The sequence below is a fragment of the Dama dama genome, chromosome 21 (genome assembly GCF_033118175.1).
Source record: "Dama dama isolate Ldn47 chromosome 21, ASM3311817v1, whole genome shotgun sequence".
Taxonomy (NCBI): Eukaryota; Metazoa; Chordata; class Mammalia; order Artiodactyla; family Cervidae; genus Dama; species Dama dama.
The window spans coordinates 33737151-33762791 of record NC_083701.1 but is presented as its reverse complement, the minus strand read 5'-3'; the positions used below and the strand labels follow the sequence as shown (position 1 = coordinate 33762791).

Sequence of the window (25641 nt, the reverse complement as noted above, 5' to 3'; positions counted from 1 at the left end):
GCCAGGGAGACTGTTACCTTCTGTCATCTGTTTTTGAATTCATCCTCTTGGAGTTCATATTGGGTTTTTTTTCTTTATCTGCTTTTTATATAACATTTAAAAGAGGCAGATTTTAGAAAAATAATGTCTGTTTCTACACGTGAGCTTGCAGCTTTGACTGCTGCCCTCCATCATAAAATCCTGTTTGCATATTTTCATCATAACATTTTCCATTTTCATACCGATAATATTGAGCTGAGTTTTATATAGAACAATTTTACAAGCATAGTTCTATCTTCTAAGAACTGAAACACACATACACATATAATTCACAAGGCAGATTCTGATACCAGCCCACTCTAAAAATGAATATTTCCTGGTTTCTCCATCAAAATTATATCATCGTAATGTTCAGCTTTCACAGCGTCTATTCAGTCGTCTATTAGTCGCCTTCATCTCTTTCTTCTTCTTTTTCTTTTAAGATTCACTAGTTATCAACAACTCAGTTTCATCTCAATTTGGTATCAGCAAATGGATAAAATCATAGTCCCAAAATTTTCTAGGAGAAATAACTGGTTCAAGGTTACAGTGCTCTGAAGTTGCGACATTTTTAGGTGCTGATACCATCGCAGTGGAGAAATCACTAAGCTTCTTGTTTTGTGTTTCTGGAGATTTTGAATGGTTCATTTTTATGAACATCCGATTTTTAGGTAAAACTTCCACACTTTAAAACAGTTACATATGTATGTGTTTTACTATCAAGGTCTTGCACAAGGTTTTACAGTTTTGCAAAACCTTGGTATTCCCCCCTTCAAACCATAAAACACGTTAAGATGTGTCACGCTGGGACTCTGCCATACTTTCACTGTGGGTGTAATCATAAGGCCGCATACCACAACCACCCAAGAAGCAGCAACAATAAACGCCCTGTCACATCTCCCTCTTATAATAATGTTCCCATTAATTTGAAAAGTAGCGTGTTTTGAAAAGGAAAAGCAGAAGTTAAAACCCCAACGAAAAGTCCAAGCATATTTTTCACTTCTCAACTAGTCTGATATTTTAAGACTATTACTAGTTTAATAAATAGTTTTTTAGAAAGAGCAGGGACCTTAGAATCAAACCAGGTGGAAGCTAGGCATGAATCCTGGTTCTGTCTCTTACAAACTTTTTGAACCTGAGCAAATTATTTTCGCTCTCTGCGACTTAGTTTCCTCATATAGAATTTAGGAATCACAGCCTCTAGGTTGCATGGTTGTTGAAGAAATAAGGAGCTGTGTAAACATTCCCAGCAAGTACTTGTCACAGTAGTTAGTACATATTCAGTTGACAGCTTTCCCATATTCAGAAGAAAGGCATCTTTTTTCCTTCGTGTGTGCTGTGTGCTAAGTCGCTCAGTTATGTCCAACTCTTTGCGACCCTGGACTGTAGCCCATCAGGTTTCTCTGTCCATGGGATTCTCTAGGCATGAATACCGGAGTGGGTAGCCATTTCCTTCTCCAGAGGATCTTCCCAACCCAGGGGTTGAACCCACGTCTCTTATGTCTCCTGCATTAGCAGGAAGGTTCTTTACCACCAGCATCACCTGAGAAGCCCCTTTTTTCCTTCATCTATGCTTAAATCTCATACAGTGAGCTCTTCCTTTTCAGATGGAAGGAGGGGGGAAAAGGTGGGGACATGGTTGTGCCTACTCTCCCCTACAGGGTCATTTGAAGAAAGTCACATTTTTCTGGGGCCAGAGGACTCAGCATAGCCTCCGCCGACAAGAGGCGGACACTCTGTGTGGTTCTGTGCCACCACCTTGATTTTTCTCAGGAGCTGGCGGCCAGCGAACGTTCAAAAGCAGCACGAAGGACAGAATCAGACCCTTCCTTCTCCCTGTGCGCTTCCACCCGCCCAGCTACCAGTCAGTGTGAATAGAATCTAACCATCACCTTTACAGCATCGCTTCACCCCCCAGCTACCAGTCAATGTGGAGAGAATCCAACCATCATCTTTACCGTATCATCCAGACTTCATTTGTATTGCTGTCACTGGTGGTAGCGTGAATAAAACCCTCACTGTCCTGAGGGGTTAAGCTGGGTTGCAAGAGACCCACACTCAAGGCTGCACAGTCTGGAAGGCGGGCTCCTGTGAAAGGAACCCACCCTGGTCCAAAGCTTAGGCAGCTCGGCCCGGCCAGGTGAGGTCTTTCACTCAAGTCTGCTCGGCCATCAGCTGCTCCTCCCCATTCCATAGGCCTGGGAATAAAGGCAGAGAATGAACGATAATTTTTAAATGGCCAAAAGGGTGGGGATTTGGAGGGGAGGTTACCAGCTACCGAAGTAAGTTAGCCTCCCCTGTCTGAAGCACGTCCTGAGCCCCGTGTTTGGTAGATGCTAGCCCTACATGAACATCATACGGCTGTGGACCTCATAGTAGCAGACCAAGCACGCACAGTCTGCACTTGAACCATGACCCCTGCTTTTGAACTCTAAAGCGGGATGTTTCTTCCTATGTGGTATACTGGTAAATGGTGAAAATCTGTGGCGTCCATAACTTACAAAGAATAGTCATAAGTAGTAAGTTATCTTTTTTCCCTAACTGGGAAGACTTAATACTGCTTCTATTTCACAGAAAAATACAAATGATTTAATTTTGGATGACTGGGTCCAATTACACACTCCTTAGCTAGAAACTTAAATTTAAAAATTTCTATGGAAAATACTCGGTGACTTCTGTGCTCTTAAAAAATAGAATTGAAGCATAAAATGTCCCAAACAGGAGGGGAGTTCTAATAACACATCTCCACTGCCCTCTTCAAGTGAAGTGAATGTTGCTCAGTCGAGTCCCACTCTTTATGACCTCGTGGATTCTAGCCTGCTGGACTCCTCTGTCCATGGGATTCTCCAGGCAAGAACACTGGAGTGGGCAGCCATTCCCTCCTCCAGGGGATCTTCCTGACCCAGGGATCAAACCTGGGTGTCCTGCATTGCAGGCGGATTCTGCATTGCAGTCTGAGCCATCAGGAAAGGGCTTTTAAGGTAATATCTCCTCTATTACTCCAACATAACCACACTTATTCTTATTTTTCTAAAATAATAATCTAAACTGAATTGTATTATTTGGAAAGCATTTGTCCTTTTATTTGAAGCCATTTTAATACATATATTTGGATATAGGATGCAATGCATGTATCAGTCAGTGGAGAAACTTATTTTACCCTTTTGTTATTATTTTTCTGAATGTGGATAGCAATAAAAATGAAAAAGTACATTTCAAGAATTTGCATTTGTACAGGCTCAGTTTGGGGGGCAAATTCCTTGTTGAATCAGGCAACCTGTTAAAAGTTCATTCTGGTTTCTCACTGTGATTATTCTAATGATTTAATTTTGATTGTAGTATGAGAGCATTGGGATTATGGATTGCTTCATACATGTAAATTTCCCCTACAATTGAGCATAGCATAAAAGATGAGTATTTTAAGAGAGGGTGAGGGGCAGCAGTGTGTTGAAGTCAACTGATGTCAACCATCAAAAGCCAGTTGTTAAATTTTAAGAATTTTATAAACTAGTTAATAAGCACAACCATTATTGAAAATTGTTTAGACTTAACAATTAAATTACATAGTAAAAAAAAAGGTAGGAAGATTAAAGCTCCTCATTTCCTAATTATTTTACTACATTTTACTATTACCTCTTCTCTAGAGGCCTTTGTGTCTTATGTGATAAGACACATGATAGAAATATAATACTAGGCAGTTGTGGTCACTGCAAATCTCTAATTAACATCTAATATTTTAACATTAAATATACATAAAAATATTGTCCAATTCATCATAAAAGTCACAAACTGACAAACAATTGGATTTTTGTGTTTAATATCTTAACCATGCATTTTCATTATTTCACTTTTGTCTTATTCTTTAACCGAAGTGAAAATTTCAAGCAACATTTGTGTCAGAACTCTATCTGTTCATCACTTGTAATCATAAGATAGCTATAAGGCAAGAGTTTGGCAAAAGTCAACAAACATTCTGTTAGAACCATTTGGCTCTATGGAATTTGCAACAGAGGGTGTCATATATTTTATTATCACTTGTAAATTATATACTCCAAATCCTTTGTACTAGTAAAATTCATAATAAACATTTTGATGCTTACTATTTTTCCCCCAAGGAGCTGGTTTTTAAGCATTTCCCAGTGTACCACTGGTGGGTATAGGGGTGTGCAGGTTGTATTGTAAATGTAGGTGAGTCAAATTCATGAGCTCATTATACAAAAATTCAAGGAAATAGTAAGAGAAACAGCCTAATTCTAGCATGTAAAAGTAAAATTTAGAGCCCATTGAAGTTATATTTTTCCTTTCAGTCTTCTTTTTCCCCATGTTAAATACAAGAAGACCTTGTGATGGAAATTCAATTATTCAGAGCTGACGCCTAGGTGTGAACTAATAGCTGTCACCAGGCAGAGTAAGCAGAAGGGCTCTGTCTGATATAAGATCCCTTCCAGGGCTGGGATATCTATGAATCAGACTTTGGGGTGGTGCTTCCAGGCATTGCTTATGTTCCCTGTGATGAAACCCTAGGGTGACAGCAGAGTCATCCATTGCCCTGGAAAGGTAGGTGAGTGAACTCCGCGTCTCTCGGGCGTGCCCGCGTAGATACAATCCTACTGAAATCAGTCGTGGATTGCCAGGCAAGGATTGTTGATGGTGTTAATCTTTGATCAGTTAGAGAATGAATAGGAAACCTAGACTTAAAAAACATATATCTTCTAAGTTTAAAAAAAAAAATAGTGGCCCCTTACACACTACATATAGTTTAAATTTCAACTGTCAGATTTTTTTATCCTATTTCTTCTAAAGATGCTGCTAATGATTAAATGGCCAAAGCCAGCCGGCCAGACATAGAAGTGGGCCAAAAGAGTAGACTGTGTAATAGTCCAAGGCAAGCTCCAAATCCAGTTGGCAGAATAAGTTCATCAATGTAATAAGCTCATTAAGAGCTTGAGGTGTATTTAAAATCAGGTGAACCCAGTCTCTCTCTTTACCAATGTAGGACTATATCTGAATTCCCTAACATCTCTGGGCCTTTACTTCCTAATCTGTAAAAAGGGGATGATAATGTCCACTGTACATCAGTCATATGAAGTCTGTTCAATGTGTTTATAAAGGGTCTAATCTCATGCTTGACAGATAGAGAGACTTACTCAACAGTAGTTACTACTCTTCTTACCTGGATAAGGGAAAGGCTACCCACTCCAGTATTCTGGCCTGGAGAATTCCATGGACTGGACTTGGCATCCTCATCCAAATGAATCTTGGCTTTCTTACTAAGGACTCAATATTGATAAAGAAGCAAGTTGTTTTCGGGTGTTTTCTCTATTACACATTTAAGCCTTCATACTATTACTGACAACGTTGGTTCTGTTTGTTTTAACACAGATTTTAAACAGACCTTTCGAAGCTATCTATTCAGGACAAAGCTCAGAGATATGGTACTTGGGGATTCCCTGGTGGTCCAGTCACCACTGGACTCGGTGCTCTCACTGCCAGAACCCAGGCTCCATCCCTTGTTAAGATCCCACAAGCTCTGCAACCTGGCCGAAAAAAAAAAGCAAAACAAAATCTAGTGCTTGCTATGACACTGTCTGCACCCCTCCCCAGGCTCTGTGGCCCCTGCTGTGCCATTGGCTCCCCCCATCCCTGTTACCTGAGTGACCGTTTCAAGAATCTTGCTTTAAGGAGAACTAAAGAGGGCAAGAGTCTTAGCAGTGTTCATTTCCTCCATATTTACTTCAACACAGGAACAAATCCAGCCCTAACTTACTCTTGAAGACTTGAAACTGTTACAGGTTTCCATGCATCCAGAAATGAAGGAATTTTATTTCCTTGTTTGAGAATACCCCTAGGATCAACAATATATCCTTGATATTACAGTTTCTTAATGAAGATAAAATATTTTTCCACTGTGCGTGCGTGCTAAGTCGCTTCAGTCGTGTCTGCCTTTTTCAACCCTGTGGACTGTAGCCCACCAGTCTCCTCCGTCCCTGGGATTCTCCAGGCAAGAATACTGGAGTGAGTTGCCGTTTCCTCCTCCAGGGATTTTTCCACTGATCTGCATATAATTCACTTTGAGAATTTCGTGTGGATTAATGGCTCATGCTATGAGTGAAATCCTTAAAATTAGTGAGCTGACTGGAATTCTTGCTTTCATTCCTCATAGGAGCTCCTTGGTTTGGGTTTTTTTTTTTCCTCCCCCATAAGTATATGGAAGTTTTTTTTTATGTTTAACAGCTTTCAGATGAAAAGGATTTAAATAATTCAGTGTGCCCTAATGCTTTAGGATTTTAACAATTTATGACATGAGCTCTCATTTCAAGACTTAAACTGGCTTCCACACACTAATAGAAGACAGGTGTCTCTTGTTTTCTTGCTCACCTTGTACTGTTAGGAAGAGAAATTCTGACACTATACTGTGTATGTTTATTTCATTCCAGAACATCTATTCCATTAAAATTTTTTTGAGTAAATACTATATGCAGGATATAATGTTATTCACTAATGGGGAATCCCACAGTCAATAAGTACTTGGTTCTTTTCCTTGGATCTTTCACTTGTCTGGAGGGAAATCAGCTTGTACACAAGCAACTATGGACCACAAAGGAGTTAGTTGTATGCACCGACATTGGTGCAGGCTTCAAGGAGGACGGGAAAGTAGACGTGGGCCTCTCTGGAAGTGTAAGACTTAATAGACGAGAGAGTGGGGGTTGAGGAAAGGAGAGAAGCTTTCCAACAGGGAGCAGAGCAAAGGCATGCTCAGAGCCCTTTGTGGCACCGGGCGTGTGCGATGTTGGACTGTTTGCCTACAGAAAGATGGATTAAAGCATTTGATTGGATTTGAGGCTGAAAGGGGCAGGTCAGAGCCAAATGGGACAGTCAACACAGAACCAGAAGCAATTTTGTAATTTGGAGAAAGTGCCATAAAATGAGAAATTCCTAACCAACTCCAGCAGAGTTCTGTTGATGTCACCTACCGTGGTCTTCAGACACTTAGAGATATCCTGTTCTAGGAAGAGAAGCTTTTTTTTTTTTTTTTTTTTTAGCTTTTTTTAAAGTGGTTAAACATATTTTTTTAATTTTTGTTAAATTTGTTACAATATTGCTTCTGTTTATGTTTTGGTTTTCTGGTCTTGAGGCATGTAGACTCTAGTTCCCTGACCAGGGATCAGTCTCACACCCCCTGCATTGGAAGGCGAAGTCTTAACCACTGGACTCTCGGGGAAGCCCCCCCCTTTTTTTTTTAAATGCTACTGATTCCAGTGGGTGGGGTGTAGAAAGCTCATAATTAATAAAACAACAAGAATAAAAACTAAGTGAAAACATGAGAACTATAAAATGTCTCATTCGTGTGTAACAAGAAACAATATTTTTTTTAAAAAAGCCTTTCATATATTTTTGTAGCTTGTGGAGGGGACCTAGAAGGAGTGAGGAGGAGGTGACAGGCAGAAAACCCCAGACAGAAAGGCAGCGAGAGAGACCCGCAGACACCAGCAGAGAGAGCAGGGCAGTAAACAGTCAGAAACTCGGGCGTGCAAGTTTAGGCACAAAGGTGGAGACTTTTTTTTTTTAAGATTTGTTCAGGCACGTCTGTGCTGGGTCTTTGTTGCCGCATGCGGCCGTTCTCTAGCTGCGGCGAGGAGGACTGCTCTAGTTGGAGAGCACGGGTTTCTCATTGCTCTGGTTTCTCTGGTTGTGCAGCACAGGTTTTAGAGTGCTGGCCCAGTACTTGCAGCAACGGGCTTAGTTGCCCCACAGCATGTGGAATCCTCCTGGACCAGGGATCAAACCCACTGCATTGGGTTTGGATAGGGTCAAAGACATTGCATTGCATAGGATCAAAGTCCCCTGCATTGGATTCTTTACCACTGAGCCACCAAGGAAGTCCGAGACATTTTTAAATATAAAATTTTATAGTCTCTTACTGCATTGCCCTTGATGGCCTAAAGGCACAGCGTCATTCAGAAGCTGTGGGCACATAGGTAAGGACCCTTGGGCTGAGCATCAGCCCCCCCGACCCCACCCATGTCAGCACTCCCCTGACTGGCCCATAGGAGTTGCATCAGCACACCATTGCCCCTAGCCCTGGTACCGCAGGGCTTGGGAACAGTGGTATCTTCCACTGTGCCTGAGGGAGCAATACCTGGCCTTTCCTCCACGAGAATCAGCTAGAGATACTCGCTGAATCCCTACGCCCCTGAAGGGATGCCAGCTGGATCCTTCTGTCCCAACTTGAACAGCTGCCAGGAGACTGTGACAGAGTCCAAAGGAAGACCCTCACGGCCACACCCAGGTCCCCCTGTGATCTGTCCGTACCAAGCTGTATGCTTCTGTGCTCCATCCCACAACTGCCTGAACTTGCATCCCCTTCTAGAAGACGTATGCTGGCTTCACGCATGCGCATGTTTCGTGGCCTCTGTGCCTCCTGCCTGGAATGCTTCTCCCCCTCTTCCTTGTCGGCCAGTTGCCCGCTGCCCACCTTGATAGGCCACTAGGGTGGGGTGGGTAGAGCACAACGAGGAGGAGTGAGAGGACGACATCCAGTGACCCCTTCACAAGTATCCACGTCTGACTGCTCTTGTCCAACGCCACATTCCTGCCTTCCCTGTCATCAGTAAGTCCTCCCTAAGATGCCTAGCCAGCGTGCTGACTGTTGCTAACACATCCTTGGTGGGGTCTTTTTTGTTGGTTTCTTTTTTTGTTTTTTTGCGTTTGTATCATTCAGGCTGTCCTCCCTTTCCCTGTTCATGTCTACTCCCATTAGAGTCCTACTGTTTTCATTCTTCAGGGCCCATGTCTTAAGAAGAACTTCCTAATTCCCGGCCAGTATAGATGTGAATCTCACATCATCTCTTGTTCTATCTCATCTTATTCCGATGAGGCTTCTTGTGGGCTTTTCTTTTTCTTCCCCAATTGAATTTATGTGTAGTGATTTTCAGTTCAGTTGCTCAGTCATATCTGACTCTTTGCAATCCCACAGATTGCAGCACACCAGGCTTCCCTGTCCATCAGCAACTCCTGGAGATTGCTCAAACTCATATCCATTGAGTCGGTGATACCATCCAAACATCTCATCCTCTGTTGTCCCCTTCTCCTCCGGCCTTCAATCTTTCCCAGCATCAGTCTTTTCTTTGCATCAGGTGGCCAAAGTATTGGAGTTTCAGCTTCAACATCAGTCCTTCCAATGAATATTCAGGACTGATTTCCTTTAGGATCAACTGGTTGGATCTCCTTGCAATCCAAGGGACTCTCAAGAGTCTTCTCCAACACCACAATTCAAAAGCATCAATTCTTCCACACTCAGCTTTCTTTATAGTCCTAACTCTCACAACCATACATGACTACTGGAAAAACCATAGCTTTGACTAGATGGACCTTTGTTGGCAAAATAATGTCTCTGCTTTTTTTTCTTTTTTTTTTTTTTATGTCTCTGCTTTTTAATATGCTGTCTGGATTGGTCATAGCTTTTCTTTCAAGGAGCAAGTGTCATTTCATGGCTGCAGTCACCATCTGCAGTGATTTTGGAGCCCAAGAAAATAATGTCTGTCACTGTTTTCATTGTTTCTCCATCTATTTGCCATAAAGTGATGAGACCAGGTGCCGTGATCTTAGTTTTCTGAACGTTGAGTTTTAAGCCAGCTTTTTCACTCTCCTCTTTCACTTTCATCAAGAGGCTCTTTAGTTCTTCTTCGCTTTCTGCCATGAAGGTGGTGTTATCTGCATATCTGAGGTTATTGATATTTCTCCCGGCAATCTTGATTCCAGTTTGTGCTTCATCCAGTCTGGCATTTTGCATGATGTACTCTGCATTTAAGTTAAATTAAAAGTGATTTTAATATAGGAATAGATTAAAGATAGCATAAATGCCACTGTTTGGCTGTTCTTTTTATTGTCATTCTCTGGTTGGTTTAGGCTTTAAGGATTTTTCTGAGGTTTTTTTGTGTTTTGGTTTTGTTTTGTTTTCCCAACCTGTTGTACTGGTAAAACGAGAAAGAGGGAGATGTGACTGTCTTTGTGTACTGTAGGTTCAGCTAGTTTTCAGACTTAGATGAATTATCCAGTAATAAATTATTCTACAGGCAACTATTTTAATTGGTCCTCCAAAGAAGACTTATTTTCTGGTTTGGTGAGTTTTTAACTGTGGCATAAATTATATATACATCATAATTTTACCCTCTTAACAGTTCAAGGGTACATTATTATATTTTAAATTGTATGCACACTGTTGTACAACAGAACTAGACATTTTTCATCTTGCGTGATGGAAATGCTTTTCCCATTGATCTGCTCACCATTTCCCCTCCCTGCAACTTCTGGCAACCACCTTCTACTTTGTGTTTCTCTAAGTTTGATTAGATACCACATGGTGTAGTGATGGTCTCTTTGTGATTGATTTGTTGAACTTAGCATAATATCCTCAAGGTTCATCCATGCTGTAGCATATGGTAAGATCTTCTTTGAAAAGGCCGAATAATACTCCATTGTATGTATTTACCACATTTCTTTACCCATTCATCCATCAGTGAACATTAAGTTTCCTTCCACATATTGGCCATTGTGAATAATGCTGCTGTGAACATGGGTACGCAAATAACTCTTCAAGACCTTATTTTTGATACTTTTGAATATATATCCAGCAGTGGGGTTGCTGTGTCATATAGTATTTCAGTTTTTAATTTTCTGAGGACCCATAATAGTCTTTTCCGTAGTGTCTGCACCATTTTATAAACATCCCAACAGTGAAGAAGCATTCCAGTTTCTCCACATCCTCACCAACAGTTATTTTCTGGTTTTTTGATAGTGGCCATGTTACTGGGTGTGAGTTAACATTTCACGGTGATTTTGAATTACATTTCCGTGATGATTAATGGCTTCTCATGTGACACAGTGGTAAAGAATCTGCCTTCCAATGCAGGAGATGCAAGAGACGTGGGTTTGATCCCTGCCTGAGTCAGGAAGATCCCCTAGAGAAGGAAATGACAACCTGCTCCAGTATTCTTCCCTGAAAAATCCCATGGGCAGAAGAGCCTGATGGCTACAGTCCATGAGGTCGCAAAGAGTCAGACACGACTGAGCAACTGACACTTTCATACATAACATAAAATTTTTACTTTTAAATGTGCTCCTCAGTAGCTGTCTCACTGTTGACCAGCTGTCCTGACAACATTTCTGCTTCGGGTCTGTACTCTGTTCATGCTCATTCGCTGGATTTTCTTCCTCATCTAGCCCTTGACCTTCTTTCTTTTCCCAACTAAACCCCTTCCTTCATCAGTTTTACTTGCTTCCATCCTTCAGCCTCCCATCTCTGCTACACCCTGTCAGCTGTCAGTCTTGGCCCTTGCCACACCTGTCATTGCACAGATGCCCAGTGAGGGTCCTGGCCAGTCCCCACCCCCCACAGTTGGCCATTCAGTCCCCCGTCATCCAGATTTTCAGCTTCCTGTCAGGCATCACCCCTGGGCACCCCAGATTTCAAACAACTGCTTTTCCCCTCTGCCTCCTTATAAGAATGGTGTGTCTGATCTGTGCTCAGTCTCAGGGCATGTCATCATCACCTGTTTTGTGCTTACCCTAGGCTCGACGCCTGGGTCCTGGTCATATTGACCTTCTCCTCTCCCTTCTGTTCACCATATGCATCCAGTCATCGCTGTCAGATCCTCACCATATCCTGTGATACCTCTACCCCTTAGTCTTCCCATTTTTATTCTAATAAATTTATTAGAGCAACTAATTTATCTTTTTTCACCTTAACTCATCTCTGTCTCTCTGTCTTCTATGATTTCATCCCTATTGGTACCAATACTGATTTCCTGCAAACGTTTATTTCATTTTGGCATATAATACAGTCATTTAAACTTAAAAAAAAACAAAAAAGTTCCTATGACCGTGTAAACTTTTTAATGGGAGAACCAGAGCTTGTTGAGGTTTTTGTTACCGTTTTGGTGGGGGCAGGGGGAGTGATTTTTTTTTTTTTTTTTTTTTTGGCCTGGTAGCACAGCTTGTGGGATCTTAGTTCTCCAACCAACGATCCAGCCCAGGTCCTCGACAGTGAAAGCACCCAGTCCTAACCACTGGACCACCAGGGAATTCTCAGCTTGTTCATTTTTATATTCTTTCAAGTAAGGATATTTAATAAGTGTTTATATTAATAATTGACAAAAACTAGGGTTTAGAGAATATGTGAAAGTAACAAGAAATTCAGATTTTCTTCATATGCGTCAAGAAAATATGAGTTAACTAGTGGAGGGAAGAAAAGAAGGCAAGTTGGGACCTTCATCATTGAACTACTGTGACTGTTTGAAATAGCATCACATGAAATAAATTCCAGTGGTGTAGTCTGGAAATGACCAGGGACCATGCCACAATTGTACTTAAACCTGATGAACTCTTATTAACTCAATAATTATTTCTAGATGCCTTCTACGTGCCACATGCTGTGCAAGTCATCAGAGGTAGAAAGAGAAGTACAACACTGTTCCCACCATCTAGGGACTCATTCAGAATAAGACATGATTCAGGCCTTTTTAGAGTACCTTGTCCTCAGCAAATATATTCCTTCTCCCTGATTTGGGAATTCAGCCTAGAGTGAGAGTGGTGCCTACATTTATTACATGATAAAGCTGGCATTTGGATCTAAGCAAAAGAAGAAGTGATTATAAAAAAAAGAAGAAATGATTATAGCAAGTTAGTAAGCACTATGATAGATAGGTGAATATAGATACAAGAGAGACTGGGATAAACAGAGAAGGTAAAAAATAAAATTTCTTTTGACTTCCAAGAGTATATTGATGTCTGCCATGCGGGAAATAATAAAAAGTGACTATATTTTTTTCTTTAGCAATGTTAAAAGCATGTTGTATAAGTATATCCACACATACTGTGTCCCATACCTCCCTCTGAGAATGGTGATCAGGTCTTCAACTTTGCCTTTGTTTATTATGAGAGGAAATGTTGATCTACAGAGAAACTCCAAAAGCAACACTCTCAAAGCCAAAATGAAGATTTATAATAGATGCTGCTGGATCTTTCAGGGCGTTTTTATCATGAATTATTTACAGAAGAAATTTTGATGTTTGGGGATTAGGTGTGATTTTGTTAAATATCTTAAATCTTATGGGGACTGCAGTCAGGGCTATGAGGCATTGTAAACTGAGGAACTGTAACAACAAACAGCCATTCTAGGTTTTAAGTGCCTCCAGTCCAGGTTCCTGTATGTTCTGAACCTTGTGCGTTTCTAACCAGGCTTATTTAATTACTGATAAATAACTTAACTTCTATATTGTCATTTTCTAGTTATCTCAGTATCAAAGGATGCAAAGAAAAAGATGCCAAGGTGTTGTTAACCCATGAAAAGAATTTCTCATAAACATGAAAACCTTCTGAATACTGTTGCTCTGTATTCAGAGAATTCATATTTTTCCAAGAGGCAGATGAATGACATAAAAAAATATAGGAAATATTGGGATTTCCCTGGTGGTCCAGTGATTAAGACTCTGTGCTTTCACTGCCCACAGGTTCAATCCCTGGTCCAAGAACTAAGATCCCACATACTGCACAGAGCAACAAAATAAATAGATTTTAAAATTTATGTATAGGAAATGTGTTGTGAATTTACATTGTATACTTTCAAAGGCAAAATTACCACTAAGTTAATGAAGCTCGAGGTTCAGAGCCTCTTCCTGCACTGATCCCCGTGAGGTGAGGTTCTCGATGGGGAAACTGCATTTGCTCCAGGAAGAGCTTTTTCCTAAGCACTTCAGATAATCACCTAGAGAGAGGTCCAAAGGAGAAGTCTGAATCTTCTGCAGAGCTCTAGCATCTGCTGTTTCTCGTCTCATTCTCTATAGAGAAGAATGAGCATCATACTTAATTGTGTGTTCTTTGACTTTATTTTATTTTTGGCTGTGCTGGGTCTTCGTTGCTGTGCAGGTTTTCGGGGGCTCCCCTTGGTTGTGGAACACAGGCTTCTCCTGTGGCTTCTCTTGTTGTGGCTCGTGGCTCTAGGGCGTGCGGACTTCAGTAGTTGGGGCGCACAGGCTTAGTTGCTCCATGCCATGCGGAATCTTCCCAGACCAGGGATCAAACCCATGTCTCCTGCATTGATTGGCCAATTCCTATCCTCTGAGCCACCAAGGAAGTCCCCTAATTTTGTATTCTTAAAGAGACTCCCTTCCCTCTAATTGTATCAGCTTCGGGCCTTACAAAGCAGCTCTTTCTCTAGATACCAGCAAAGTTTATGATCTATGCTAGGTCAAAAGCAAAAGGGTCAGTGTCTGTAGTGAAAATGAGGGTTTACACGTTATGTGGGGTGCTGACTGTGCTGGGTAGTCGTTTACTTACATCATCATCCCAGTTCATCCACTGCAGCACCCTGTAGGGTAGGTTTATCATTAACTCCATGTTATAGAAGGGGAAGCTAGAGTTTAAGTCCAAGTGTTTTGACTAGAACTGAAATCCAGATCTCTACTGAGCTTCACACCCAGTATCCCCAGTGGAGCCAAAGAGAATAAACTTGTTGTTTACTCGCTTTCTTCTGCCATTTGGAAGTTGTTATGAGAGAATTGGGTAAGCAAGTTATCTGTTGAATTAAGATATACTGAGACACTGGGGCTTAGCTCCTAGGAAGAATATTTTTTGCAGATTCCTATTTCAGAAGATGATATACACATTCAAGGCAGCTCTGCTTTTCCTGTCAGGAAAAAAAATTGATAAAAGATCCCAAGAAAATAGAAAATTGCTGTCTAAGCCAAAGAAGGCTTCTTGGTATTTAGCCAGAAAATTGGATATCAAGCTTTTTTTTTTTTTTAAAAAGCATTCATTTTGTACCCTGATGTGAGCAGATGAGGAATTATTGTGTCAGAGAATGTTCCTCATTTTCTCTGTTTATCTTGTTTGTCCAGTATAACCTCTCGAGATCTGCCTGCCAATGCAGGAACTGCAGGAGATGTGGGTTCAATCCCTGAGTTGGGAAGATCCCCTGGAGGAGTGCATGGCAACCCACTCCAGTGTTCTTGCCTGGAGAATCCCATGGACAGAGGAGCCTGGTGGGCCACAGTCCATGGGGTCACAAAAGAGTTGGACACGACTCAGCAAGTAAACAAGAAAAAATCTCTAGAGAAACAGCACTTTTGACCTGTTCAGCTGTCCGCTCCCATTTCAGGGAGTATATTGGGAACAAAACAGATTTTACTGACAGTCGTTGAGTTGAGACCACCCCCATACTCACCTCATTACTGACCGGAAGTAACATATAGGAACTGGCTATGACGGCTGTGTTTCACATGGGAACCTCACTGTATACAAGACTACATAAAGGCGTTTTAACGTGGGTTCTGAAAAGGAAGAATGTGCGGTGCCAACTTTCCCCTGGAAAATGGGTTTTAGTAGATTTCAGATATTTAGACATAGCATTTTGGATAGCCAGAGCTGTTTGAAAGGGTACTTTTGCCTTATATTTCTCACTCCTGTCATTTTGAGCAAAAGAAAGCCCCATTTCAAACATAGTCACACAGAAAATTGTACCCAGAAGACAAAAATTGTTCATTAAAATGGACTTGCATCCTGCTCTTAAGAATGTTAGAACTATGATCGCCTGTAATAGAGTTAGGTTCCTTTTGGGCCTGTCAGTCTTGGAAATAAGATATCTTATCTTTTGGAAGAAAAGTGAAATAAATAATGTCGATATTCAGCGTGGTGCTTCTTCACCTAAGTTCATAACTGAGATACCTTTCACTCCCGTTAGAGCCAGGTGGGGGACAGGGCAGAATTCCTGAGCTGTCTGGGGGAGTCTGTAGCTTCTACTTCTTGAGACCTGAAGTACTTCTCAGTAGACTGATGATCCTTTTTATTTAAGACTGTATACATCAGACAGGTATATGCATTCTACCATTTTGTCAGATTCAAAGTTTTTATATGTCTAATTATAGTGATAGAAGGAGAAAAGGGAAAGGGAAAACAGAAAAGCAAACCCTATTGGAATAGACATGAGTGTTCTCTACCACCCCCCAAAATCAAGTTCACCTTAAGAACTTTTTTCCTTTTGATAGACTGTCTTCGATTTGTAGATCCTTTATGTCAGATTAGAGAAAAAAATAACACATGGTATATTTTATTTGGAATATTGTTAGAGAACCAAAATTGTCAGAAGTGAAAGAAATAACTTTTGTCTTTTATTATATGAATGTATTTACCTTGTGATTGAATGAGTCCTTTTTTTTTCCTTCTTGCCGTGGTTTCTTAAGAAAGACAGAGAATTTTCAACTTTAAAAACCATTCCCTGCCTCCCAAGGTTTATTTGTAAGTTAATTGCTTGGAATGGAGGTTATTTTTCCATCAGAACAATACAGTTTTGGTGAAGAGATTCCTGGACCAATTCCATAAAGCCTATTATAACCTACTGCTTCTAACTAGGATACTTCTTAATATAGAGAGCTATATTTCGGTAGATGAGGTTTATAGGGATGTTGTAGTGATAAATAGGATGCAGTTTCTTCTAGAAGTATTACTAAATTTATTGTAATCTTTTGTTTCTGTTATATGTCATTTCAAGTATAGATAACCGTCCAGTGAGACTCCATGGATATTACTATTGATAAAAAAAAAAAAAAAAAAGACCCCCCTCTTACCCCAAAAGGTGGGAACCACTCTGTGTGTGTCTGTGTATATATGCGCTTAGTTGCTCAGTCATGTCCCACTCTTTGCAACCCCATGAACTGTAGCCCGCCAGGCTCCTCTAAGGAGTCCATAACATTTTCCAGGCAAGAATATTGGAGTGGGTTGCCATTTCCTACTCCAGGGGGTCAAAACCATGTCTCCTGTGTCTCCTGCATTGGCAGGCAGAGTCTTTACCACTGTGCCACCTGGCAGGCCCAGTTTTTTTTTTACGAATTGCAGGGTACTATAGTGGCAAATCAGTCAACACATGCATGTATTTCCTGGGAGGATCCTGGATTTCCAGAGGCCTAGAGCAGGGTTGCCCCTTCCTTCCTTTCTGCCCTGGTCGGGTCTCCTAGACTCCTCCCCCTCCAGGCTTCCACATGCCAAGACTCTTGTGAGAGGAGAGAGTTCCAGAAGGGCAAGACCATGGTGATGGGGAGGGTGACATGAGGGTGTAAAAGCCTGAAAGCCAGGAGCTTACGCTGGCAGAGTAAACCAGAGGCTCTGGGCCAAGGTTATCTTTCTTTCCTTCTTTTCACCTGCTGCCCATTCCATTTCTTGTTTTAACCACTTTATTTCTCCTGGCATTTTTTTTTTTTTTTTCCTTCTCCCTTGATCTACTGCAGCACAAAATTCAGGTCTTTATGTGTAATTCTTGTCTTTGAAGCAAATGTTCAGTTCTGGAATTATTTAGCTAGCGAAACAGATAAAGTGAAAATAGCAAAGGAAAAGTCACAAACTTTCAGGAAGTCTTTAAAACTCATAATAAATTGTACTCCAGATGTTCTCTGAAATATACATGAAGCTCTATTTCAAGCTTTGTCTCTCTTCCCAATTTCATCTTGTCTTTAGAAAAACCCTAAATTTATCTCTTTCGCTCTTACAGGAGGTACTTGTGGGTGCCCCGAACTTCCATACCATTCCACTTGTATCTGTCTGTTCTTCTCTCTTCTTTCCCTTCTCTTAAATTCTATTTAACGAGACAGAGACCGCATAGATAAATAGTGAATCTTAAGTTACACGAAGAATTGAAGTATGGCTCATCAGTATTTCAGAGGAAATATTCTAAACGGAGGTGCTAAGAAATGGGAGTGAAGCTCTGTGTGCACTTGCAGAGGTGAGGACTGAGTGTTATTGATAGGCTGAGATTACCCAGCTGAACATGTAGGCAGCTGCAGTCTTAGTCTCTACTTAGTGGCTTCAAAGCCGTGACAGTTTTACCTTCAATAAGCATTTTCTCGATACAGTTGTTGTTTTTGTCTCTAAGTCATGTCCCGACTCTTTGCAACCCCATGGACTGTAACCTGCCAGGCTCCTCTGTTTATGGGATTTCCCAAGCGAAAATACTGGAGTGGGTTGCCGTTTTCTCCAGGGGATCTTCCCAGCCCAGGGATCAAACCCAGGTCTCCCATATTACAGGCGGATTCTTTACCTGTTGAGCCACGTGGGAAACCACAAGAGAGCCACACGGGAAGCCCCTCTCAATACTGTAATTACTTAGAACTGTAAGATTACAATCAATGCCTATTTGTTGCCTACAGGGCACAATGAAGCTATTTTCATGTTTTAAAAAACTACAAATTATGAGCAGTTAATTTTTTTTTTCAAATTGACCCTCAGGATAGGGATGGGGGAGGTGATCATCATGAACCTGAAAGATTATGAATCCAGTGTCAGGATCTATAAAGACCTGATATTAGATATTCTTGTGCGGAGTCACAATACTGTAATACGTAAGTTGATTATGCTAATTTCTTTAACATTGCTTCTTTTTCATATACTGATCTGAGGAGCCCCTTTGGTTCTTTCCATGTACTATACTTAATCCTCCTCTTTGGGAATTGAGGTTTTCAAATCGAGCTCCTGGTTTTCATATTAGGGTAAGTAAGAGGAAAGATCCAGACATTTGTGTGTTTTAGCTACACTTCTAACTCAGTGACGCATGGTTTTCTTAAAAAGGACAGATACATCTTATAGATGGACTTCACTTGGTAATCAGGTGATTGGATGTTTTCCTCTTAAGTTCACCCAGTAGGTTTACTTGGAAATTTTGAAAGCTTTATTTATTCCTGTAGCATATGCTCTCGGCTTGTATTTTTGAGACCTGTAAGTGTTATTTCCTTGGCAATTGGGTTTATCCTGGGAGGATAATATAAAAGATCATTAACCTTCACATTTTTATTTTCCAAAATTCTTTTGGGTTGCTACACTTCAGAGAACTAATTAGGCCCTGTTAGCATCCTAAGGTGTGCGCATTGTTCCTGGGATGTTGATGAATGTTTATTTTGAGTTAAGTATATCAGCTCTTGCCATGCTGTCTGTGATGAAGGCATTCTTAGTAACATCTTTGATAATTAGTTTCTCTTCATTCAGCATCTGGATCAATGCTGTATCCTAAACTTTACTCTCCAAGTAAGCTTAGTCTTCTAGCTAAGTAAATAAGAAAAACTCCTCATACTGACAAATTTATAAATTTCATTTTTCTTTTATTGCCTAAATCCACAACACTTTAAAGAGACAATCTGCTCACCCCGTTTCAGCACTCAGCTACACCATAGCAGTGCCTCAAGCACGCACAGCAGCACACAGCTTGTCTTTTTTACCTTTGCATCCTCACCATCTAATACCGTGTTTATGTTTCCCTTAAAAACATGAAATACCACTTTCTTGAAAACAAAATTACAAAGAAAAATTAAAAACTAAAATGCCTTATACCATCCGTGTGCTTGGAGCTGATCCCTCAAACCTGCCCTGACCACCTGAGCTCTCCTTGGATTGCTTTCTCCAGAGCATGAATCAGGTAAACTCTGACTGAGTGTCTGCATGGGTTAGCATGGACTGCAAAGTGATGGGGATACAAAAATGTAAAATACAGCCCCCGGCTCAAGGACTCCACAGTCTCAGGAGAATTATGAGGCGATCCACATCAAGTCAGATGATTTCCATATGGAATAGTAAGTGATATTACAGCTGTGTTTTGGAGGAACAGAGTGTAAAAACAAAAATTGGCTCCCCTGAGATTCCAGGAAGATTAGTTGGAGTAAATGACAACTGGGATCCAGGACCAAGAAGGCCTCAGGCCTATCCAGTAAAGGTAGTGACACCCAAGGACCCAGCAGTGCCTGGCTTGCTGTTTTAGAAATACCTTCGTCAAAGTGGATTTTCATGTGTCATGTTCCCTTGCTTGGGCTGGTCCAGAAAGACAGAAAACAAATGTTTTCATCCTAAGAGACTAGTGCTGTTGGGGTGGGGGTGGGGGTGGAGAAGGCATCTTATTTTAATATTTAAAAAGGAAGGAAATTTACATTTGGTAGAGTACTCATGTTTTCTCCCAGTGAGAGTGAAAATTTGTTTTGGTGTTACCATAGATAACTGAAGAGATTTTATTACTCTTAAAACTGAAATTGATTTTTTTTAATTTAAATTTATTCATAGAAAAGCTATAGAAATGATACTAAATTTAATTCAGTAACAAGCCATGTCTCAAGATAACTTCAATAAAATACCTTCTTGTAAGTTTCTGATTCAATTTCTGTTTTATCACAAAGGGGTGTAATTTTCTTTTAGTACAAACTTGTCTATTCCTGTTCCTTTTCACTTGACTTAGCCTGATGAAGTCTGTCCGTTCCCTTTCTTAGACATGCCTGATTTCACATTTTTCTTTGTTATACAGTCCTTTATATTCTGTTATTTAACGTCTTTATTTGTAATTTGTAAATAGGTTTATTGGATTCTTGCCTTTGTAAGACTGCTTGTAATTATAAATGCAGAATAATATTATTACTTAGTGCCTTTCTTCTGTGGCACTCAGAATGCTTCACATACATTATCTTATTAAGCCTCATAACATCCCAGGGAGGCAGGGGCATTTTGCAAGCGATTATGGATTGCTTTGCTGAATCAGCACCGCCTCACAGCATTATGATAAGCTGGGAAAAAGATTGAGGTCATGTACTAACTTGTTCTCAGGAAACCCCACATGCAGCCAAATATTTTCCTTGGCAATACAGCCCTAATAACTGCCACCATTCGAGTCTCTGGGAAACCCACTGTCCAGTGATGCTGTTAAAATTTTTTTTTGAAAATGCAGATCAAAGACAGGATATTGCCTCTGCCAGTTCAGAGGCAGGTGAATTAGAGTTGGCATGAGAAGAGCTCAGCTTCTGGTTCAGGCTTTCCGTCTACAGAAGAAAGGCTAGGTCTGCTCTTGCTGCAGCTCTCAGCACTGGACCTGCCCGTTTGTCATGTGTGTCATTATCGGCCACTCTCTCTGCCTCACGTTAGCCATCACCTGGCAGGCAAGGTTTCCAAAAAACAGGTTTCTGGAATTCAAACTGTTCATCTGTGTTGACAGTAAAACCTATTTCCAAGTGCCGTTGGGTAAAACTTTACTGAAGTCTTGATGACAGTATCATACTAAATCATGCGGCATTTGAAAGTGTAAGCAGGGTAATTAAAAGTGAAAATAGGGAGAGAACATCTAATGAAGGTTTTATTTCATCATTTGAAGGATTGTGGCGTGGTAAGGAAAAGTTCTCTCTCACAGCTAATACATGTAAAGCAAAAATTAATTTGAAGCCAGTTTAAACCAGTAAATTTGATAGGGAGTAAGTTAATTCTTATTATGTCTTCTTCGTATTTATAATTAGTTAATTTTTATATATGCCACGGCCTACACAGATGATCATGATTAACCTCCCCAGGATTTTTTTCCCCCCATGGGAATAGCCATGGCACTCGCTGTGTGTATATCTTTCAGTTGTAGCTCAAACTTTTCCATAAGCTTTGTTAGAGAACAAAATTGTCAGACTTTGGGGGGGGGTTTGAGAGGGTGGGGCGCCACGTCACATGTGGCTTACAGGGTCTTAGTTCCCCAACCAAGGATCGAACCTGGGCCTCCCGCAGTGAAAGTGCCAAGTCTTAACCACTGGACTGCCAAGGAATTCCCTGTCAGACTTCAGATGCCTTTTAAAATTTCTTGCAAGTGGATTTGACTGCTTTAAATAGTCTTTGTATTTGAGAGGACATAACATATAATATCCAAGGGAACGGCTCAGTTACCAGCGGCATCACAAAATTTTTTTCTGTAGCAGACAAAATTTACTGGAGAATCATAAGACCATATACAAAGAAAGGAGAGAATTTCATTGTGGGAAAGGTAGGATACCAAATTTAGGAGTCTCTGTAAATGTCAACCTTTGTTCATTTCACTTTAACCTCATTGTGCAAACTGTGGTCACCTCTTGTCCACACTTTTGCTGGGATTTCAGACGCGCAGGTACCACAGTTTCTAAGCCCCTCACTGTGCACCTGCGGCCTGGTGAGGCCTACGAGTTTCTGTGTGAAGCTGACTCCTGTCTTCTCTTTAATTGCCTGCTGCCATAAATAGTTGTGAAAGGCTGGTTGACAACTCAGTGCCACTCCTGCTTAAATTGGAGAGATTTTATGCCACACAGTATTTAAAGGGTCACTTTAAAGACAAATTCAAATCTTTTGCTGTTGTCATTATGAAACAGCAAATATTGGTTTTCTAGGATGTCTTTTGAACTGTGATAATGATAAGGAAATGATAATGATACTGTGATAATGATAAGGAAACCTCCTATTTTGGAAAATTAGAAGATCTACTTCCCAAATTATTCCCAGTCTTTTTCTTTTCACCTAATCTCTTACTGGGCTTCCCTGGTGACTCAGATGGTCAAGAGTCTGCCTGCAATGCAAGATACCTAGGTTCAATCCCTGGGTTCAGAAGATCCCCTGGAGAAGGGAATGGCAACCCACTCTAGTATTCTTACCTGGAGAATCCCATGGACAGAGGAGCCTGGAGGGCTACAGTCCATGGGGTTGCACAGAGTCAGACACGACTGAGCGACTAGGACTTTTATTTTCAATCTCTGACTGAAGGTACAGTGGTTGTTCTCCACTATCAGTTTTACGTACGTGTGTTGGAATCTGCAAATTCAAATCCAGTTTCTCTTTGTTGTGTGGGCACACCTTGCTGTAAAAAATTCTGTAGTGGCATAAATTTGGCCTTCAAGACAAGCCAGATCCTTTCTTTTACCCGGCTTTACTTCACATTTGGTCTGGACTGTTCAGATGCCATCCTGAGGTGACAGCCCTTCATGCAGGAGACGAGTCGTTCATAACAACTCTGTCACTCTGCATGGTCAGCACTGATCACTATGCTCTCTCCCCAGAGCCCAAGTTCACAAAGTCCAGGACCTCTTGGAGATTAGTTGGGGGGCAAGGGGTACCGACATTTTGGTATGCAAAAATACGAGTTCAAATCAAAATGCTATTTCAAACATTTGAATAGATTAAACTTCTGTTTCTGTATGATATAAAAATTATACTTGCTGTATCATTTTTTGTGATCAAAAAAATCACAAAAGTTCTATTTTTGTGGACTAACAAGAAACAACCAAGAATGATGGCTTGATGGTCACCAGAAATGATGTACTTTGCTTGTAGTAATTGTTCAAAGTGCCTGAAATGGACTTGACTAGATCTGTCATCTTAGTAGTTAGTTGTTTCTTCTTCTCCCTAAACATTCACATAGGGATTACCTGGGATTTGTTTATGTCTTAGTCATTAATCTGCCAAATTGATCTAAATGAAACTTCAGTTTTTAGAGATTTTTCGTCCACAGGAGATTTTGGTGGTTGCAGCCAGTGTGATTTTCTGGAGCCCACCTCTGACAATGGGCCCCGTATGTGCCCTGTGACCCAGAAAGTAGATGCTGGGGGCCCTGGCCCTCTCTGGTGTCTGACCACGGAGACCTCTCACCAAGGACACTGGCCTCACCTTGAGATCACTTTGAGGTCCAATTGCCTCGACCCCTTGCTAGTATGCCCTCCTCGAGCCTGCCTTCCGTGATTAACCAGAGCCATGCTACTCCATGTATTTATGCAAGGTTCCCAAATTGTTATCATTGCTGCGCTTTACTAGGGTGATATGATTTAACATAATTTAATGTTTCAGGACTCTAAATTGGATGATTCTATGTTCTATTATCAGCTTCCTGCATTAGGTGCTTAAAACTGGGAACACCTGCTTTTTAAAAAGCCTGCTCGAAAGGTTCCCCTATGACTACTCAAGCACAAGTGAGCACCCGGGGTTCCAGGGTTGGCAGGCAGGACAGACGCCCCCCCCCCCCCCAGAAGTGGGTGCCTCCCCTGTGAGATTGTTGGGGTCTCAGTGGGCAAAGGAGAGGCAGGTCTGCACAACTTACTGTACCAGTCTCTTCAGGAGACAAGCTTCAGGTCCTGTGTCTGCAGAGAGAAACTGGAAGGAAAAAATATCCAGAGGGGAGAAAATTGTGAGGAGAGAGCAGGCTAGCTGGTCTGACAGGAGGAACCTAAAGTGAATCAGAGCAGGAGGCATGTCAGTGACAGGCGAGTGGGAGCACAGGGTGGGCATGGAAGAATGGCCCCAGGGAAAAGGAAGGTCGAGTCCTAGGCGGTGTTCAGTCTCACAAGAGGCATTCCTCTGAACATCCACTGCTAAGGGAAAGGGAGTCTTGCGATCGGAGCCCTGTGAACCCTGAACGAAGTGGGAACTTGTGGTGGAATTGGTGAGAAGGGTAAGGGGATGTCAAGAGACCAATCCTTCTTTGTTTCCTAGCCTCTCCCCCTCCACTCCCGCTTTCTACCCTGTGCTTTTATTGGACACCATTGAGGTGGTAAGTTTCATGTTAGTCACTGAGTATCCAAAGTTAAATAAGACAAGATCCTTGCCAGCCTCTCCAGGGATGTCAGCCCTCTTCTGCCCAGCCTCACTTTCCAGATGACTCATGTAGCTCAGACAGGGACCTTCTACTTGGAGTCCAGGGCTTCTCCCAGCCCACAGTGTGGGAAGACCAAGAAATCTGATGAAGCATTCTTCCATCCTGGGTCCCCAGCAAACAGGTGGTTTGTAGACATCTATCTGGCTTGCCTCATAATTTTTTAAGAGCTAAGCATGGCTAGGAAATTCCCCGAGTCAGATTAAAAACTCCCATGATACCTAAACTACCTTTTTTTTAATGGAGCAATTCGCAACTTCCTAAATGATAGATTACCAGATAAATAAAGTTGGTCTGTTTATTTTTCTTCATCTCTGAAGTGTGGAAAGAGATGGTGCTTTGGTCAGTGAGAAGGTGCTATGTTGTTGTTTTCGTTAATAAAATCCCCGGAGTCTGGAAAGAAATACAAAGCACCCCACCCAATGCGGACCCATTCCCCACCAGGATAGTCCTGATGCCCTTAACACTCACAGTCTCACTTCTGTCTCATCCTGTTTCTACTTCATACTTGGACTACAAAAGTCAGAGCCTTAGACCCCCACTATGTTAAGTAAGCAGTGAAGCCCTTCAGAACAGCTCTTTCTAAAGAGGTACTTGTGAGTTTTAGATTCTGCATATCCTGAATTTCAGCTCCAGCGGTAAAACTGTTCAATGTTAACACATGATTGAGCACCCACTGTGTGCCAGCCAGGGAGTAAAAAGACTTCTGTTGTCAAGCAGCCAGCAACGCTGCGAAAGGGACAGCTGTGGGAACAGATCAGTCATCTCACAGCCCCAGGGTCAGGGGCTGGTTAGGCACCAGGCCTTGCAGGAGCAGAGGAAGGGGTTAGCTTGATTGTTATGAGCTTCCGGAACAATGATTGGTCTTCAAAGAGAACAGGTGGAAGGGCATCTGGTGCTGATGGAAGAGTCAGAAAGTACCTGAAACCTTCAAACAGGATCATGCCACTGGGGGGAGAGATAATAAATATTGCTAGGGTGTAAGGTAGGACTGGGGCTTCCCAGGTGGCTTAGTGGGTAAAGAACCTGCCTGCAATACAAGGAGACGTAAGAGACATAGTTTCGATCCATGGGTTGGGAAGATCCCCTGGAGAAGAGCATGGCAACCCACTCCAGTATTCTTGCCTGGAGAACAGTCCATGGAATTGCAAAGAGTTGGACACGACTGAAGTGACTGAGAACACACA

General features: G+C 41.5%; 1 protein-coding gene across 10 annotated transcripts in view; it reads left to right on the top strand.

Moving 5' to 3' along the window:
• Positions 1-25641, top strand: part of NCOA2 (nuclear receptor coactivator 2) — a 283865-nt gene that overhangs the window by 190971 nt on the left and 67253 nt on the right. The window lies entirely within an intron of this gene.